Source organism: Panthera onca, chromosome B2 (assembly GCF_046562875.1).
Source record: "Panthera onca isolate mPanOnc1 chromosome B2, mPanOnc1 haplotype 2, whole genome shotgun sequence".
Lineage (NCBI taxonomy): Eukaryota > Metazoa > Chordata > Mammalia > Carnivora > Felidae > Panthera > Panthera onca.
Window position 1 is genome coordinate 148,963,678 of NC_138343.1, and position 16,923 is coordinate 148,980,600.

Below are 16,923 nucleotides of genomic sequence, written 5' to 3' on the forward strand. Positions count from 1 at the left end.
CCTTTGCAACTGGGTGATGCCTTCTTTCTGAGGTGATCACTGGCCGGTGATGTTTGCGACACACTGATTCTCTATTCGTTGTATTTTTACCTACAAAAGCATCACTCACATTTTCTTTCAGGCTTTTTGTTCTTTTCAGAACAGGAACGTGGGTAGTTGGTTATAAAGTTCATTAGGTATTGTGTGGAGCTTTTCAGAGAACTTTATAATTATTCTCATTAATTTGGAATTTCCAAGAAGAATGAAAAGATATTCCACAGACTAATAATTCTGAAACAAAAAGAATGTGTATCTAAAATTGCGATTATCAAGTGACCTACTTGCATAAACTTGTCTTCCTTCCTCCACGTTACTTGTTACCTTTGTGTGATCTGAAGTATGTTCTGGAAGAAGAAAATTTGTGGTGAGGCAGTTCACCACACCGCCCAGCGTGTGGGCCAAGAATGAGAGAGCCGTCGCTCGGGAAGGTCGCCCGGCAGTGAGCGTAAGGACACCCAGGGCGCAGGGGTCCTTGGGCGGGACAGCATTCACGCGGTCTTATGTGGCAAGAAGGCCAGGGTGTTTACGCCGGTGAAGAGAACCCTGAAGATTTAAGAAATCTGAGATTGAAGGGGAAAAGGCAGTGGCCGCTTCTTTGTGGAACAAAGAGCTCCCTCTCCCACTGGTAAGTTTCTGGTTTGTTTTGGAATTTAGAAAATGTCGTACCTGTGTTGTCTTAATAACTGTTTAATGACTTGAAGGTAAAAAAAAAACAAAAAAAAAACGTTGCAAAGTTGATATCCTCAAGTTCCGATGATGGTCCTTGGAGGCGGGTGTGATTCGGGACTCGGACAAAGTCACCCCGTCAGTCTGGGGCAGTGGAGGGATTTGGGTCCAGATTTGTCCGATGCCAGCGTCGGCGCTCTTTCTGTCTCACAGAGACGTCAGACACGACCTTCAGCTGCCTGTGACCTGATGCCCGGGGGCTTGCCCGCTGAGAGGCCCGTAGCATTGGCCAGGAGCCTAGGAAACTAGGAGCAGTCATGGGCATGAGCCATCACTGTAAGGGAGACAGGCACACTCTACGAACCCAAGCCCCACACAGTCTCCCTGACTTGCCGCGCACGCCGTGGGCTGTGTTACAACACGGGGTGCTGCTGTGTGTCCACATGGATGGAGTGCAGAGGAGGGGAGAGGCTGTGTGGGGAGAGGGAGGGAGTGACATGGACGACCGGAGAAAGGGGTGGGGGAGCCTGGAGGAGAGCGAGGGGTGCTGGCCAGCAGGGGTGATGGCAGGAGGAGGGGTGGGGGAGGCAGGAGGAGAGCGAGGGGTGCTGGCCAGCAGGGGTGATGGCAGGAGGAGGGGTGGGGGGGCAGGAGGAGAGCGAGGGGTGCTGGCCAGCAGGGGTGACGGCAGGAGGAGGGGTGGGGGGGGCAGGAGGAGAGCGAGGGGTGCTGGCCAGCAGGGGTGATGGCAGGAGGAGGGGTGGGGGAGGCAGGAGGAGAGCGAGGGGTGCTGGCCAGCAGGGGTGACGGCAGGAGGAGGGGTGGGGGGGGCAGGAGGAGAGAGAGGGGTGCTGGCCAGCAGGGGTGATGGCAGGAGGAGGGGTGGGGGGGGCAGGAGGAGAGAGAGGGGTGCTGGCCAGCAGGGGTGATGGCAGGAGGAGGGGTGGGGGAGGCAGGAGGAGAGCGAGGGGTGCTGGCCAGCAGGGGTGACGGCAGGAGGAGGGGTGGGGGGGGCAGGAGGAGAGCGAGGGGTGCTGGCCAGCAGGGGTGATGGCAGGAGGAGGGGTGGGGGGGGCAGGAGGAGAGAGAGGGGTGCTGGCCAGCAGGGGTGATGGCAGGAGGAGGGGTGGGGGAGGCAGGAGGAGAGCGAGGGGTGCTGGCCAGCAGGGGTGATGGCAGGAGGAGGGGTGGGGGAGGCAGGAGGAGAGCGAGGGGTGCTGGCCAGCAGGGGTGATGGCAGGAGGAGGGGTGGGGGGGGCAGGAGGAGAGCGAGGGGTGCTGGCCAGCAGGGGTGACGGCAGGAGGAGGGGTGGGGGGGGCAGGAGGAGAGCGAGGGGTGCTGGCCAGCAGGGGTGATGGCAGGAGGAGGGGTGGGGGGGGCAGGAGGAGAGAGAGGGGTGCTGGCCAGCAGGGGTGATGGCAGGAGGAGGGGTGGGGGAGGCAGGAGGAGAGCGAGGGGTGCTGGCCAGCAGGGGTGACGGCAGGAGGAGGGGTGGGGGGGGCAGGAGGAGAGCGAGGGGTGCTGGCCAGCAGGGGTGATGGCAGGAGGAGGGGTGGGGGGGGCAGGAGGAGAGAGAGGGGTGCTGGCCAGCAGGGGTGATGGCAGGAGGAGGGGTGGGGGAGGCAGGAGGAGAGCGAGGGGTGCTGGCCAGCAGGGGTGACGGCAGGAGGAGGGGTGGGGGGGGCAGGAGGAGAGCGAGGGGTGCTGGCCAGCAGGGGTGACGGCAGGAGGAGGGGTGGGGGGGGCAGGAGGAGAGCGAGGGGTGCTGGCCAGCAGGGGTGACGGCAGGAGGAGGGGTGGGGGAGGCAGGAGGAGAGCGAGGGGTGCTGGCCAGCAGGGGTGACGGCAGGAGGAGGGGTGGGGGGGGCAGGAGGAGAGCGAGGGGTGCTGGCCAGCAGGGGTGATGGCAGGAGGAGGGGTGGGGGAGGCAGGAGGAGAGCGAGGGGTGCTGGCCAGCAGGGGTGATGGCAGGAGGAGGGGTGGGGGGGGCAGGAGGAGAGAGAGGGGTGCTGGCCAGCAGGGGTGATGGCAGGAGGAGGGGTGGGGGAGGCAGGAGGAGAGCGAGGGGTGCTGGCCAGCAGGGGTGATGGCAGGAGGAGGGGTGGGGGGGGCAGGAGGAGAGAGAGGGGTGCTGGCCAGCAGGGGTGATGGCAGGAGGAGGGGTGGGGGAGGCAGGAGGAGAGCGAGGGGTGCTGGCCAGCAGGGGTGACGGCAGGAGGAGGGGTGGGGGAGCCTGGAGTGAGCTCGGCTGGGGGCGCGGGGCCACCCATAAACACGCGTTCGTATGGGCACGTCCTCCTGGGTGCGGCCCAAGAGGCTTCCCCATGGTGTAATTCATGGGAAGATATTCTTGTGATAACATCTCTTCCAGGCGAAAGTGACAAATGGGTGACAAATGGTTTCGCCGTGTTGTGGGTTACGCTATTGATGCCATTAAAAAAATACCGTTGCTGCATTTACACAACGATGCTGGGGACATGTGCCTGGATCTTGCCTTGTGTTTGCTCGTATTAAATGTCTCAGACCTTCTGAGCCGTCCCTTACCTGGAGGTCTCTCATCTAATTATATCAAGTCCCTGAGGCCGACTCAGAAAGAGGAAACGAAGCCGGAGAGAGAGAGAGACTGCGCAACCAAAATAAGTCCCGCTGAGCCCGGACCTCAACCTTGTGAGTTTTTTCCCAGGGGAGACCCTCAGGTGCACACTCAGATGGCCGACTCTCATTTTAGGCGCAGTTCTGATAAGTGAGGCTGTTTGGCTTCCCGAAGTGGAAAGGTCAAGTGCCTGAGTCAGACCCTGAGAGCCGCAGGCCCGGCAGCCGTCAAGGGCCGGGGGGGGGGGGGGGGGGGGGAGGGGAGGGGACGGATCCCGAAGGACAGACTGGACGGCGCCACGCACGTCACCGGGGGGGTCGCGTCGGGCCGACGGGCGGGGCCCCGGGAGGCGAACAGCCGGGGCCCGGCAGTGGGCGCGATGCGGCAGAAGCTGGGGACCGCGGGGACGCCGGGGCGGGGCTGGCCGCGTTCTGGCGGCCCGTTCGAGCGGCGCGTTCGCGTCCGACGGCCAGGTCTCGGCTTTCAGCGCAAAGCTGCCAACGATCGCCCTTCGTTGGAGTCACGTGCAACCGCCGGGCACCGCCGAGGGGCGGAGGGCGGGAGGCTCGGTGCTCAGGTCCTCGGTCAGAGCTCAGAGGACATAATGGCCACACGCCGGTCTTAAAATCCGAGAAGGGTTCCGTGGCAGAGAGGCCTGGTTCGGAAACACAGACACTCCTTCTTACCTTTCAAACCTTGTTTCGTTTTGGAGGAAGAACGAGGGAGCGGGTGTGTCGAAAACAGCACCGAGCAGAGAAAGAAGACAGGTGCGAAAGACGGGCGGCCGGGGAGGAAGGGCGAGAGGTCGGAGGAAGAGAAGCGAGGAGAGAGGCAGAGGCTGCAAAGGGGGGAAACCGAGGCAGGGCCGGCGGCCTCGCTGGCGGAGGGTCCCCGCCCACGCGGGGGTGCGGGGGTCCCAGAAGCGGGGCTCTGCGCCTCCCCGCTCGGCGCCCTCCTCCCGCCATCGGCGTCCTTCCAGGTGGGGAGCACTCCGGGCTCCTCCCGGCCCCGGGCACACCCTCCTCCTCGCGGTACCGCGGCTGAAGTCCTGGGGGCCAGGGCACCATGAGCTTCCTGAATGCAAACTCGGAGCCCTCAGCGGAGGCCGTGTGGACCCTTCCTGCTCAAGCGTGGTGCTAGGACTGCGGGATCGCAGGCCCCACCCGGCCTGCAGGGGTGGGGGCTCCGCATGGAGCCTCAGCCGTAGGGACGGGCCAGTGTAGGGACGGGTCAGTGTACTCACCGGCCAGGGTTAGGAGGCCGCCGGGGCTGCTGGCCTTGTTCTCCCTGTAAATTTGCTGCAGGGATGAGCAACCCCCCTTTTCTGGTCCAAACCATGGAAGCAGCTGCCTGCTGTGACTCCCGGAGGGGTTTGGGGTGTGTGTGTGTGTGTGTGTGGGTGTGTGTGGGGGTGTATGTGGTGTATTTGAGGTGTGAGGCATGTGCGTGTGGGCGTGTGGGGTGTGGGGGTGCAGGGGTATAAGCTGCGGTGTCTCTGAGGTGTGTGTGGGGGGGGTGGGAGCAGCCTGTGACCGTCTATGCCCACGTCCCCTTTCTCATGTCTGTAGCACCTTTATAAATCAGCCTGGCCTTTGCCATCAGAATGAAAATGCATCTGGTCCCGAATCTGGGTCACCGGGGAGCGCAATGAATCGGCGGAGGCCTCCGGCCCTTTGCTCGGCACCTCTCCCCCGTCATGCACAGCGAGCCCCGTGGGGAACTGAGGCGACGATGTCTTTACAGGCTCAAGGAAGGAGGCTTGAGCCTTTCTTGTGGCTTTATCTGACATCAAAGTCATGTGACGTGTGGCTTCCAGATTTCTTTCTGGCAGATAAACAGATGTTTGAGCACAACACCGTCCCCTGTCTTGTACGTACAATTAAATGAAAATACGATGGGACAAGTCAGTGTCCGTTGCTCTCTTGGTCAGTTTGAGCTTTCTCGGGGTCTGTGGGGTCAGCTGGACTGACCCGGGGAGTTCCTCCCGCAAGCGCTTCTGAAACCGTGGTTGGCACAGGGGCACGGGGGTCTCTCGTCTCCAGCCTCGCGTGGGCCAGGGGGTCCGAGCCCGGCCCGGAGTCCTCTGGGCTCCCGATCTGGCGGAAAGGTGCCGAGCAGACCCTCCCGTCGTCCTCGCTCTATCTTGTGGCGAAACTAGTCATGCCCGCCTGGAGGCATTTTGTGCTAGTTTTCAGTGAGTCTGAGACAGACCCGTCCCGTTGGAAGTTCGTTTTAGGGCTACTTAGAGCTGTTTTCTTCATCGTGATCATGTCGTCCGGTAGAGGAGGGCATGTTCCTTGGCTGCCCGGACCGAGCCGGGGCTGGTGCCCAGCAATCCGACATTTCCTGGATCTGCCTTGAAGCAAACTAGCCTGCTCACGGTTCTGGAAACTGACAAAAAATGACGCTTACAGGAACACCCAGACAGCGCAGATGGTCGGGAAACATCTAGAGGGTGCAAATTTTCCAGCAGTGGTACCTGTCATGGTCGTTGCAGTCCCCATCTCCCAGTTCATAGAAATTGTTTCATTGTGTGAACGGCGTATCTCGTTGACCATGTGTCTGAGAGACATGGAAAGAAAGGGACACTTCTTACATTAACCCCCTAAGCCCTCACCACTGTCGCTTTAATGTTTCCCATCCCACGCTCCATTCCGATCAGAGTTTTCTCATCCTTTCTCACTTTGACTTATAACAACTCATAATTTTTCACACTTACGGTGTCTAGAATGTTGTGGTCAGAGTTAGAACTTTATTTATTTATTTTTGAGAGAGGGTGGGGGGGAGAGAGGAGAGGGAGAGAGAAAGAGAAAGAGAATCCTAAGCAGGTTCCACGCTCAGCACAGAGCCCGACGTGGGGCTGGATCCCACGACCCTGGGATCATGACCTGAGCCGAAATCGAGAATCAGAGACTCCTCTGACCGAGGCACCCAGGCGCCCCAGAGTTAGAGCTTTAAACGTGGGACCTCGAGCAAAATTTTGTAGAGGTGGCTATTGGCGTGAGGCCAAACCTCGCCTTCGTGCTGTGTCTCTGGAAGACGGGGGGAGCCCGCACCTGTCTCGCTCCCACAGGAGCACTTTCCTACACTGCCTCGCTCGCGTCCCTCATTCTCCTGGACTCCCCAGCTTTCCCAGACCCTTTCGCGGGGCCCCGGACTGCCTCTTCCACACGCTGCCCTCCCAGCCTTTCCTTGCTCCCACTACCGCCTAGCTCCTTAGCTTCAGGCCAGACTAACCTCCGTTCCCGGGTACGTGAGGCCACAGACCCGCCGTGTCCAGTCTCCTGACTCGGCTGCACAGCACATCTGGGGAGGGGAGAGAACGGCTCCAGGACCGGGAAGCCAGTCCTCCCCCTCCCCCCCACCAGTTCCTCCTGTCTCCCAGCTGAACCGTCTCCATATCTTTTGGCCCAAGTTTTCCTCTGATACAACGGAGAAGGAGGCCAGCGGGCGCTTGTCCCGGGGGGCGGGGGGAGGCAGCCACCTTCCCCGTGGCCTCCCGGCCCCAGGCCGACCAGCCTCCCTCCTCCCCTCGTCCGTCCTGGTTTCAGGCCCAGTCATGCTCTGCAACGAGGCAGCCGGCTGTCCTAACTGTGGCAGGGTGGATGGGCTCCTTCACCCCAGTCCCCGGGGCCGTGACTTCCGTCACACGCAGAGTGACCGGCCCAGGACCGTCCTGGTCTCAGCCCTGAGGTTGCCGCATCCCGCGAGGCCCTCCCGTTGCTGGCGAACCCGGCTGGTCGGCCCTGATCCCGGCAGCCCCACGAGGGGAACGAGGAGGCCAATGCTGGCGTGAAGGGCTGACCCTTGTTGCTGTGGGCTTGGGGGTTCCGTCCTGGTCTCTCAGGGGCCGGGGTCTTCTCTGCACTCGTGGGCTGTGCCCGGGGGCTAAGCAGAAACAACCCGAGTCAGAGAGCCAGAGGGGGTGGTATCCGTGCCCGGGTGAGGGTCCCGGGGGTCCGGTGTGGGGTCAGAGGCGCTGAGTCTTGGAAACTGCGCTCGTGGTTGCCGCTCTCCGTCGCCCCATTCCGTGGCCTCGAGTCTCAGTGCTGATCTCTCGGCAACAGATTTCCTACAGCTGCGGCCTCGGTTTCCTCGGTGTCGTCTCCTTTAAACCCTCGCAACCAGCCCTCACCCGGACGTTCCCACTGAGAGTCTGTCCTCAGGGAGCACCGTGAACCCTAGCGACCGCACACGAAGGTCGCGTTTGAGTCCTCACTCTGCACCTGCCTTCAGGCCCTGTCCTGCCCTGTCTGCCTCAGTAACGCCGTGGCAACTCTTGTGTGGCGTGTTCTTCCGGCCACTTCTTTCCTGTTTCCCTCACTTCAGTTTGTCCTTCTGCTCCTAAGCATAAGCGCAGGTTCGGAGAGCTTCCGTCCACACCTCTGAGCTCAACCACACCCTCTCCACACAGAGCTCTTTCTGCACCTCTGCTATAGCTGCTCATTTAGGACCCAACACCACCATCGCCATCACCAGCATCCCCACCATCATCATCACCATCATCCCCAGCCCCATCATTCCCATCATGACCACCGTCATCTCCATCATCATCACCATCATCCCCAGCCCCATCATTCCCATCGTGACCACCGTCATCTCCATCATCACCATCACCATCATCCCCAGCCCCATCATTCCCATCGTGACCACTGTCATCTCCATCATCATCACCATCATCCCCAGCCCCATCATTCCCATCATGACCACCGTCATCTCCATCATCATCACCATCATCCCCAGCCCCATCATTCCCATCGTGACCACCGTCATCTCCATCATCATCACCATCATCCCCAGCCCCATCATTCCCATCATGACCACCGTCATCTCCATCATCATCACCATCATCCCCAGCCCCATCATTCCCATCGTGACCACCGTCATCTCCACCATCATCACCATCATCCCCAGCCCCATCATTCCCATCATGACCACCGTCATCTCCATCATCATCACCATCATCCCCAGCCCCATCATTCCCATCATGACCACTGTCATCTCCATCATCATCACCATCATCCCCAGCCCCATCATTCCCATCGTGACCACCGTCATCTCCACCATCATCATCGCCACCAGCATCATCATCAATTTTTGTGGGCCAAACACTGTGCGTGATAAGCACTTTATGAATCTTCACATGAATCCTTTATAAATCCCTAACCTTTATCTTATCAAGGAGGAGACAGACCCCCAGATTAACTTGACAAACAACCAGTTTGCGGCTGAGATGGATCTAAGTCTTGTCAAGAATCTCCAGTGGCACAAGCCTCCGTTTCCTCACAACCCGTGTACCCTACATTCAACTCGTTTCCTTCCCCCTCAGATCAGTGTCTGTGATTTCTCCTCATAGGAACACGTTACAAACTTCGAAATAACTTCCCTGGGCTCATCTCTCTCTACCCCGTTGAGATGAAAACTTTGGCATCATTTCTCTTGTTTCTTACTAACTTTTCAAAACATCTCCCAGACATGCCTGAACTTTGGGATCAGATGACATGACGTTGAGCCTCCTCAAGTTCTGAAGCGTATGAATTTGAGGAAGTTGCTTTATTTCTCCGAGTTTCAGTTGGACAACGCCAGCACGGTGTTGTGTGAGGATTAACGAAACAGAATAAGGGAAGTGCCAAGGTATGTACCCACAGTGCCAGGTGCCAGTCCTTGGACAGCTTGTCCCTAGTCCGCCGGCTCCCCCCTCTCTGCATCACGATTCCGCTGTCTCTTCCTCTGCAGTGGGTTCCGTGACCTGTCACTGCACGACTCACCAAACTCGCCTGCTGCCGGTCTCCTGTTCTGGCCCCTGTTTGTGCTTCCCTCGCGGGTGCTGCTTGCCCCCCTGCCCCTTCCTACCTGGCTGGGTCCCCCTCGCGCTTCCTGACCGAGCACCGTCCTTCTTCCCCAAGGCCCCTGGGACCATTGCAGCGGCCAGAGCACGCACCCCCTCCTCCTCTCCACTCCCCCCTTCTCGACGCGTCTCCTCGGTGATGAGTCACATTCAGCCCTGCCGCACGGCACAGCGCCGTGTGAGGTTCTTAAAAGCAGGAACTAGACCGCGCCAGCCATCTGTGTTCATGGCACCACGCACGTGGTAGGTCATCTGGAATGTGAGCTTATAGCAGGCAAATTAGGTCGGTGTGGAGTGCCTTTTACGAGTACAGTTTTCAGGCCAGAGAGTTTAGGGCGTAGAGTAACCGTGTCGAAACTCGGCAGGTGCAAAGGCATAGCAGGCAGCGGACCTGAAGGGTGTACAGCTTGACGTCCTTGCAAATCCTAAAATTTGAGATGTCGGCAGAGCCGGTGAGTCCCCTACGAAATGCACTTTTATCCTAACTGGGGGATTTGCTGACGTCACTCGATGAATAGCATTTTCTTATTTGTATACGGAAGAAAAGGGATAGACCCAAACGGTGTGGCACGGATCTAAGCCACTGCTGGATTCGATACCCTATCACCGACGTACCTGCTCCTGCCTTTCCCGGAACACCGCCATTTTCCATTCCTCATTCCTTCCCTCATCCTGCCCCCACTTCCAGCACCTGTGCCAACTGCTGCCTCTCTTGGGGAGGATGTGTTTTGTTGCTTCCTTCCTTCCTTCCTTCCTTCCTCCCTCCCTCCCTCCCTCCCTTCCTTCCCATATAATTTATTGTCAAATTGGCTTCCGTACCACACCCAGCGCTCATCCCAACAGGTGCCCTCCTCAGTGCCCCTCACCCACATTCCCCTCCCCCCCACCCCCCACCCCTCCTCAGTTTATTCTCCGTTTTTAAGAGTCTCTTATGGTTTGCCTCCCTCCCTCTCTGTAACTTTTCTCCCCCCCTTCCCCTCCCCTCTGGTCTTCTGTTAAATTTCTCGCGATCCACATAGGAGTGAAAACATATGGTATCTGTCTTTCTCTGCCTCACTTATTTCACTCAGCCTAACACCCTCCAGTTCAATCCATGTTGCTGCAAATGGCAAGATTTCATCATTTTTAATGCCTCTTGATGATTTCACAAGAGGTGTAGAATGCACGATGAACGGTAGAGAGCATTCCGGTTACCTATCTGCTGGCAAACCACGGCCAGCCGTGGCTCACAACAGTGACTTGTTATTAACTCTTGTGGCTCCGGGGGCTGACTTGGCTCAGCTGAGCGGCTCTGGTGCACGTGAAGTCAGAGGGCGGCAGGTACCTGAGTCCTGCGAAGGCTCCAGGGGGCTGGCTGGTGTCGGGGACCCCAGCCGAGCTCCCCGCCAGGCTGCTTCCGGCCCCTCCTCGCACGGTCTCGGCCGGGGTCCCAGAGGAGGCCTGCACCCCGGCCGTGGGGGGGCTGCCTTTCTGTGACTCGGCCTCCGAAATCCCCGATCGCTACCCGCGCTGGATGCTAGCGGTCAGGCCGCTGGCCAAGTGCAATGCAGGTTCAAGAAGACGGAAATTAGAGTGTACCTTCGGACGCACGAGCGGCACTCCCATTTGGGGAGGAAAGGAAGTGAAAGTGGCCTCTTCCAGGGCCATCCCAGGGAGGAAACACAGCACCGACCCACAGGTGCCCAGGTCAGCGGGGTCTCACCATGTCAGCACCCCGCCGCCCCAAACAAGACCCGGATGTGCTCCCCACAAACGCTGCAGACGACTGCGTTGTGACCCGCATCCTGGGCCGCGGGGACTGCTCAGCAGGAGTTGAGTCAGCGAGGGCCACGGGCCTTCCCAGCGGTTGAAGGGGCATCGACTTTTCCGGCCACGTGCCCACCAGCAGACGTCGGTCACCTGAGTGTCAAACACCTTCTGACACTAACCTCCAAGCTGAAAGCCCGTCAGACCCTCTGTCATCCTCTAAGGAAACAGTACAAACTGTGAGGAAGGCGACTGGACTGAGAAACATTCTTTACACGACTGTGGCTTGAAATCGTTGACATTTTGACCATTCTATACGTTTTATGATTTAAGAAGCGGTTTCTTCATGATTATCGACATTTGCCGAGTCCCTGGTGTCCCTTTTAACTTCTTCTTCCTTAAGGGAGCCAGTGTGGGTTCTCGGCCGTGGCTGCCTGGCCGGGGCCTCACTTTGGTGCTGTAGTCGAGGGTCCGGAGAGGCCCTCCCAGGCCCCAGGGCTGCCGGCCGGCAGTTAGCGTGGAGCAAACAGCCTCACCTCGGAGTCTAAAGCGATTCCTACGGCTGCGATGTTCATTCACCAAACCACACCCGGAATTTGTCCCGAACGGACTTCTCACATTCACCGTCAAACTTCTCGGACTGGAGCGTCGTATATAGAAAATGCATCCCTGCATGCCGCATTTCTTGCTTTCACGGAGCTCGCCGTGTCGATGCAGGTGCGCGGCCCGATTTAAATTTGGGGGAGATCACGTAAGGCTGAGACCTCACAGGATTTTCGACCCAGGAAGTCTCTGGAGAGATCAAGGCAGAGTGGGCCGAGCCTCCTAAGGATGACCTATGCTATGGATCTGCTTTAAACTACAGAAGGACTCTGGAGGCACAGGACACAGCAGGCACGTGCGGGCCAGTGGCCCCAGGGTAGCGGCCTCAGCCGTGGGGCCGTGGAATGGAAGGGCGCCAGGCCCGCGGCTGGCTCTGCCCATCCGTGTCTCCCTGGGGGCGGGAGAGGAGCGCGAGGGGAGGGGGTCGAGCCTGGGGAGGCTTTGTGCCACCTCTGCCTCCTCGAGTTCCACTTCTGAAGGGTGGCCCGCGAGTCGGCCACAGGTGTCCCTGCCCCCCAGGTAGGGCGCTGTGACTGAGCCCCTGCTCTGTGGCTGCTTCCCTGTGTGACCGCACTGTTCAGCTTTTCTCCACTTGCTACTTTGCTGGACTTGGGGTCTTAGCACAATCAGATTTCCCTTCCTTCCTTCCTTCCTTTCTTTCTTTCTTTCTTTCTTGCTTTCTTGCTTTCTTGCTTTCTTTCATGTTTATTTTACTCATTTTGAGAGAGGAAGCACAAGCAGGGGAGGGGCAGAGAGAGAGGGAGACACAGAATCGGAAGCAGGCTCCAGGCTCCGAGCTGTCCGCACAGAGCCCGACTCAGGGCTCGAACTCACAGACTGTGATATCGTGACCTGAGCCGAAGTCAGACGCTCAACCAACTGAGCCACCCAGGCGCCCCTACATTTATTTATTTTTGAGAGACAGAGACAGCGTGTGCAGGGGAGGGGCAGAGAGAGAGGAAGACACAGAATCCACAGCAGGCTCCAGGCTCCGAGCTGTCTGCACAGAGCCCCACGCGGGGCTCGAACCCACGAACCGCGAGATGGTGACCTGACCTGAGATCAAGAGCCGGACGCCTTCCCGACTGAGCCCCCAACGCCCCTCCTTTTAGATGCGGACCAGCTCCAGGCTGTAATCGCGGTGGAAGGGCTGACCTTCCCATCTGCCTGTCACACACGGCCATTGCAGGGGAGGTTAGCAGAGACAGAGCACAGGACACACGGGGACCCGGTTCCCCAGGTGGCCCGGGGCCCCCAGCAGGCGGCCCTTCCAGCAGCTTCCACCTCCGGCAAGGGGCAGGAGCGCGAAGGGCGGAGGGATGAGGAGGCCACGGCAGGAGGAAGAGCGGGGAGGCGGTCCCTTTTCTCTCCACCCAGCCCCGGCCTGTCACAGGGACAGAGGGAAGTCACTTGGAGGCGGGCCTCTCGAACAGCAGGGGACAGGGCACCTGCCTCAGTGGGAATCTTAAGCTCTGCCACAGACACCACCTCGGGACTCAGGGAGGAGAGATCCTTATTCAAAAGGACTATTGTAAGGCAGGGCCAACGGGTCCCTGCGACATAAGGTCTGTGAGTGGCTCGGAATGAACCAGAAAACGTTCTTGTTCCGCAGGGTGAGGGGAAGGAGGAGAAGAAGCAGGCGGTTTGGGGGGGGGGGGAAGCTGGACACAGGGAAGGGCCGGTCCTGCCAGGACGAGCGACCGCCGTGGCCAGCCGGGTCCCGGGAGGAGCGCCGAGGGGACAGAGTGCAGGGGTGCACAGGAGGCCTGAAGCCCGACTGACGGGCGTGGACTCCGTGCAGGGTGAGCACCCAGCGGTCGGGGCGCCCGGCGAGCTCAGCGAGGGGAGGACCGACAGCGCCGGCCGGTCTGGCCTCGGGTCGCGTTGGTCTCTGGGTCCCGTCGCTCTAAGACCTTTGGCACTTCCTGGGCCTCGACTTGCAGCAACACACCCTACGAAGATCTGGATTATGGTCCCAGAATTCTTTCTCTATTTCTTTCTGTTTTTGCTGTTTTTAAGCCGCTCACACCTAAACATGAATCCCCGGGGGGGGGGCCTCGGTTACCACGTCGAACCGCAGGGCGCTCCCACCTGTCGCCTGCCGTCTCACAAAGGGCCCAGGCCCAGGGCTTAAGGACTTGCGTGTTGGACCCAAACTCGCCGAGAGCCCCGTCTGCTTCGGCACCGTTCCAACTGCTCCACGGGGACGGCCGCCGATGCTTCTGGGGACACGCCGAGGCCGCTACCTGACTGGGGATGGGACCGGGGTGTGGAGGGGGCCAGTGGTCTACCTGTGGGGGCACAGGTTTGGGGGGAAGGTGGGCACAGGGGCTCCAGGGGCCGCCTCACGGAACACAGTCTCGGGCGCCCTTTCCCAAACATTTCTACGGCCCCCCGGGCGGTTTGCAAAGCGCCCTGGTTCACGGGAAGTAAACGGGCACAGGAGGGGGAAGGCGCGAGGGCAAACCACAAGCGGCCACACGTGGAAAAGCAGCTCAAAGGCACCCTGAGGAGCACCCAGCTCGGCTCCGCGGCCGGCGTGAGCCTGCTCCCGGGGTCATGTGATCGCTCGATCACCTACGGGACGTACACGGTTAACCTTCTGCATTTGGGCACATAGGCGTCACTCTTCAGTAGGAAGTGGTCGCAGTTCAGCAACTCGCTCTCGGCCACTTTTGGTCTCTCCCTGCTTTTTTTCTGCACGACCAGTAGAAACTGCATCGGGTCAACAGCGTCCCGGTGCTGACGGGAAGCATCCCCGGGGGCCTCGGGCAGGACGATTCCCGTCGGATCCCAGCGCTTCTCAGGTGAGCACGGCCGAGCCCCTCCCTTCTTTGAAAAGCATCTTCACATCCTTGACGCCCCCTCCTGATGGAGCGGTGGCCCTCCGGGGATTTCCAGAAGGCTGGCGTGGTGACTGTGCCACTGGATAAAGCTCAGTCTTGCTTTCGCCAAGACGCTGTCCTTCTGGGTTGAGGAACAGGGCCGGGCTGTCGGGGATCTTGCCTTTCCTCTCAGCGTGCGGGCGGTGATCTCATCTCCACCGCCCGGACGACTCGGGCTTTGCTACTTTATGGGGTTAAACCCCCACGGGGCAGCAGTCTCGCGTGAAATGCAGCCGTTTATGTAGCTAAGCACACAAAGAGTTTGAAGAACTAGCAACAGAGCTAAGAGACGTTTTGGCAGCAATGCAGAAAGCGATTTGTGCAAAGAAACACGGCGAGGGGGCGTCTTGCGCGGCTGGAGATTGAGGGGGAAGGAGCTTGTCAGGTGTTATTTAAGAGAAATCGATGGGGTGGAACCTTTTATGAGAGTCAGGGAAATACAGAAGAAGCTCTGATAAGGGCTGCAAATGCCATCACGATTGTGAAGTCAGTGTCTCGTGACCACAGAAGAATACATAATGATCTTCAAGATCTCAAGCCTGTCCCAGGCTCCCTCCAAAGCCTGTGTAGCAGCAAAACTAGATACTGTGGAGATCGGCGCTGTGAGGACGTACACGCGAGGTCCCGATTAAAACTATCCTTGAAGGGATGAAAAGTTTAATTTCTGCAACCGAAAAAGAAAATGTAAAAGCGAGCTTCCAAAGAAGCAAAGGAAACCAAAAGAAAAAAAAAAAAAAAATCACCAACCTATATACAAATCATTGGAAAAAACCTTCTGGCTTCTCTCTTAACCACTTATTCGAAAGCAGAAGGAAGCTGGCCTAGAGTTTCAGCTCTGCTGCTCTTTATCTAAAAAAGGATAAAACACCGTGAGCCCGCGGTTCAAGTGATTGAGAAAACACACATTTATGAATACCGACAACTGCAGTATGAGAGATTCTGGTATCAGTTAAGAGGCTGTACAGTAAGTAGGTTATTTAAGATCTTCTGGGGATTTATGGGGCTTGAGGAAAACCCTCTGGAGACAGAGTGAACGGGACGGTAAGGGTGAACAGCCCTCCTGCCTTCCATCTGTAGAATGGGTATAGCGTGTGCCTTAAAGGGTTTCTGTGGAGTTAAATGAGATGATAGTGACCCCAGCGTCCAGTGTGCACTTATAACTTAACGTGTAGTACACCCCACAGTGCTCTCACACACGTGCACACAGGCATGCACGCATATACGTACACACGCCCGCATGCACACAACATACACACGCAGGCACACACAACACGCGTGCACACAAACACACGTGCACAAAAATACACACGCGCGCACACACGTGCCCACATAAGACACGCCTGTACAAACGCACGCACACGACATACATATGCAGGCACATGCGTAACACGTCCACACGTGCAAATATACGCACAGAGCCCACGCGTACTCATACACTTAGGCACACAGGTGCACGCACACAGGCACACACCTATCCGCTCGTAGTTGGTTCTTGTTCTGTACCCTGCGGGCCATCGCTATTTACGAAAGCAAACACAGATTTAAAACCCTCTGCTTTAATTCAACTTATGACAGACCGTGAAAACGACTATAGAATTTGTTTTCATTCAGACGTGAAGCTTCCCTTGCTGATAATATTTTGATGAATCCTAGGAACGTTTTCCCCTTACTCAGTGTTCTTGGGCAGAGTCTGCCCTTGGCCAAATGGGCAGTGGAAGCCGGCCTGTCGGCCGCCCCCTTCTGCTTTTTCAGCGCCTCCTCCCTTCTCTAGGGGATCCTACTTCCCTTTCGCTGCCCTGTGTCGGCCACCACCCACTCCCGGCCCCAACGGGCGGCCGGCCGGCCCGAGGCTGTGTCAGTTAGCCGGTCCCAGCTGGGACACTCGCAGTGGTGGCCACCTGCCCCCGGTCAGGTGACCGAACACCCCCCAGAGCCCTCAGGGCTCCAGAGCAGAGGTGCGGCGGGAGGGGTCCGCCGAAGCCAGCAGGCTCCTGTTGGGGGCGGTCGGCCGCCCGCCCCTGCGCTCTCCTAAACTGTAGCCAGTGGATGGGCCGCTTTCCTCGGCTTCCTGGGCGGGGTCTTTTAGGTCACAGACCATCAGACGGTCTCCTCGTCTGTGAACGAGTCAACCAATTAGCGGTTACTTTCTGAGACTCTCTTGCCTGTGGTCTTCAACAAAAACCACGCTAGTTTATTGCGATAAAACCCTAAGTCAGTATTTTAAATGCTATCTTTAAAAGCGTTACTCCACTTAGGTAACATCACATTTTTCTTCAAGTGACACTTTCTTTTCACGTGTGGTCACCAGACCTTTGACGTGTCGACACCCAAAAGCAGACACTGGGATCAGTTACCGCACGTCTACGTGTTGTCCTGGGAGTTTAGCACATTTGCTTTTCGCTTAGAAGGGCGATGTATCTGTACGGTTTCAGAACGTGACTGGGCAAGTCGCGCGACATTTGACCTGTCGTCACGTGACTCTAAAACAGGAAGGGGAGGCCCGCACAGGCACGTCTTCCAACGAAAGCTAATTTCTGAGTCG

The 16,923-nt window shown here is 58.4% G+C and overlaps 1 protein-coding gene across 6 annotated transcripts in view; it reads left to right on the top strand.

Annotated features, from left to right (window-relative positions):
* The first annotated feature begins 374 nt into the window (after positions 1 to 374).
* CCR6 (C-C motif chemokine receptor 6) overlaps positions 375 to 16,923 on the top strand; it is a 30,199-nt gene continuing 13,650 nt past the window's right edge. Inside the window, exons 1-2 of one of the 6 annotated variants that reach the window (XM_060617094.3) lie at positions 12,832 to 13,061; positions 14,206 to 14,303. The gene's annotated coding sequence lies outside the window, so the exon portion shown is untranslated. The other 5 variants (XM_060617093.3, XM_078447564.2, XM_060617099.3 and 2 more) reach the window with 5 other exon arrangements.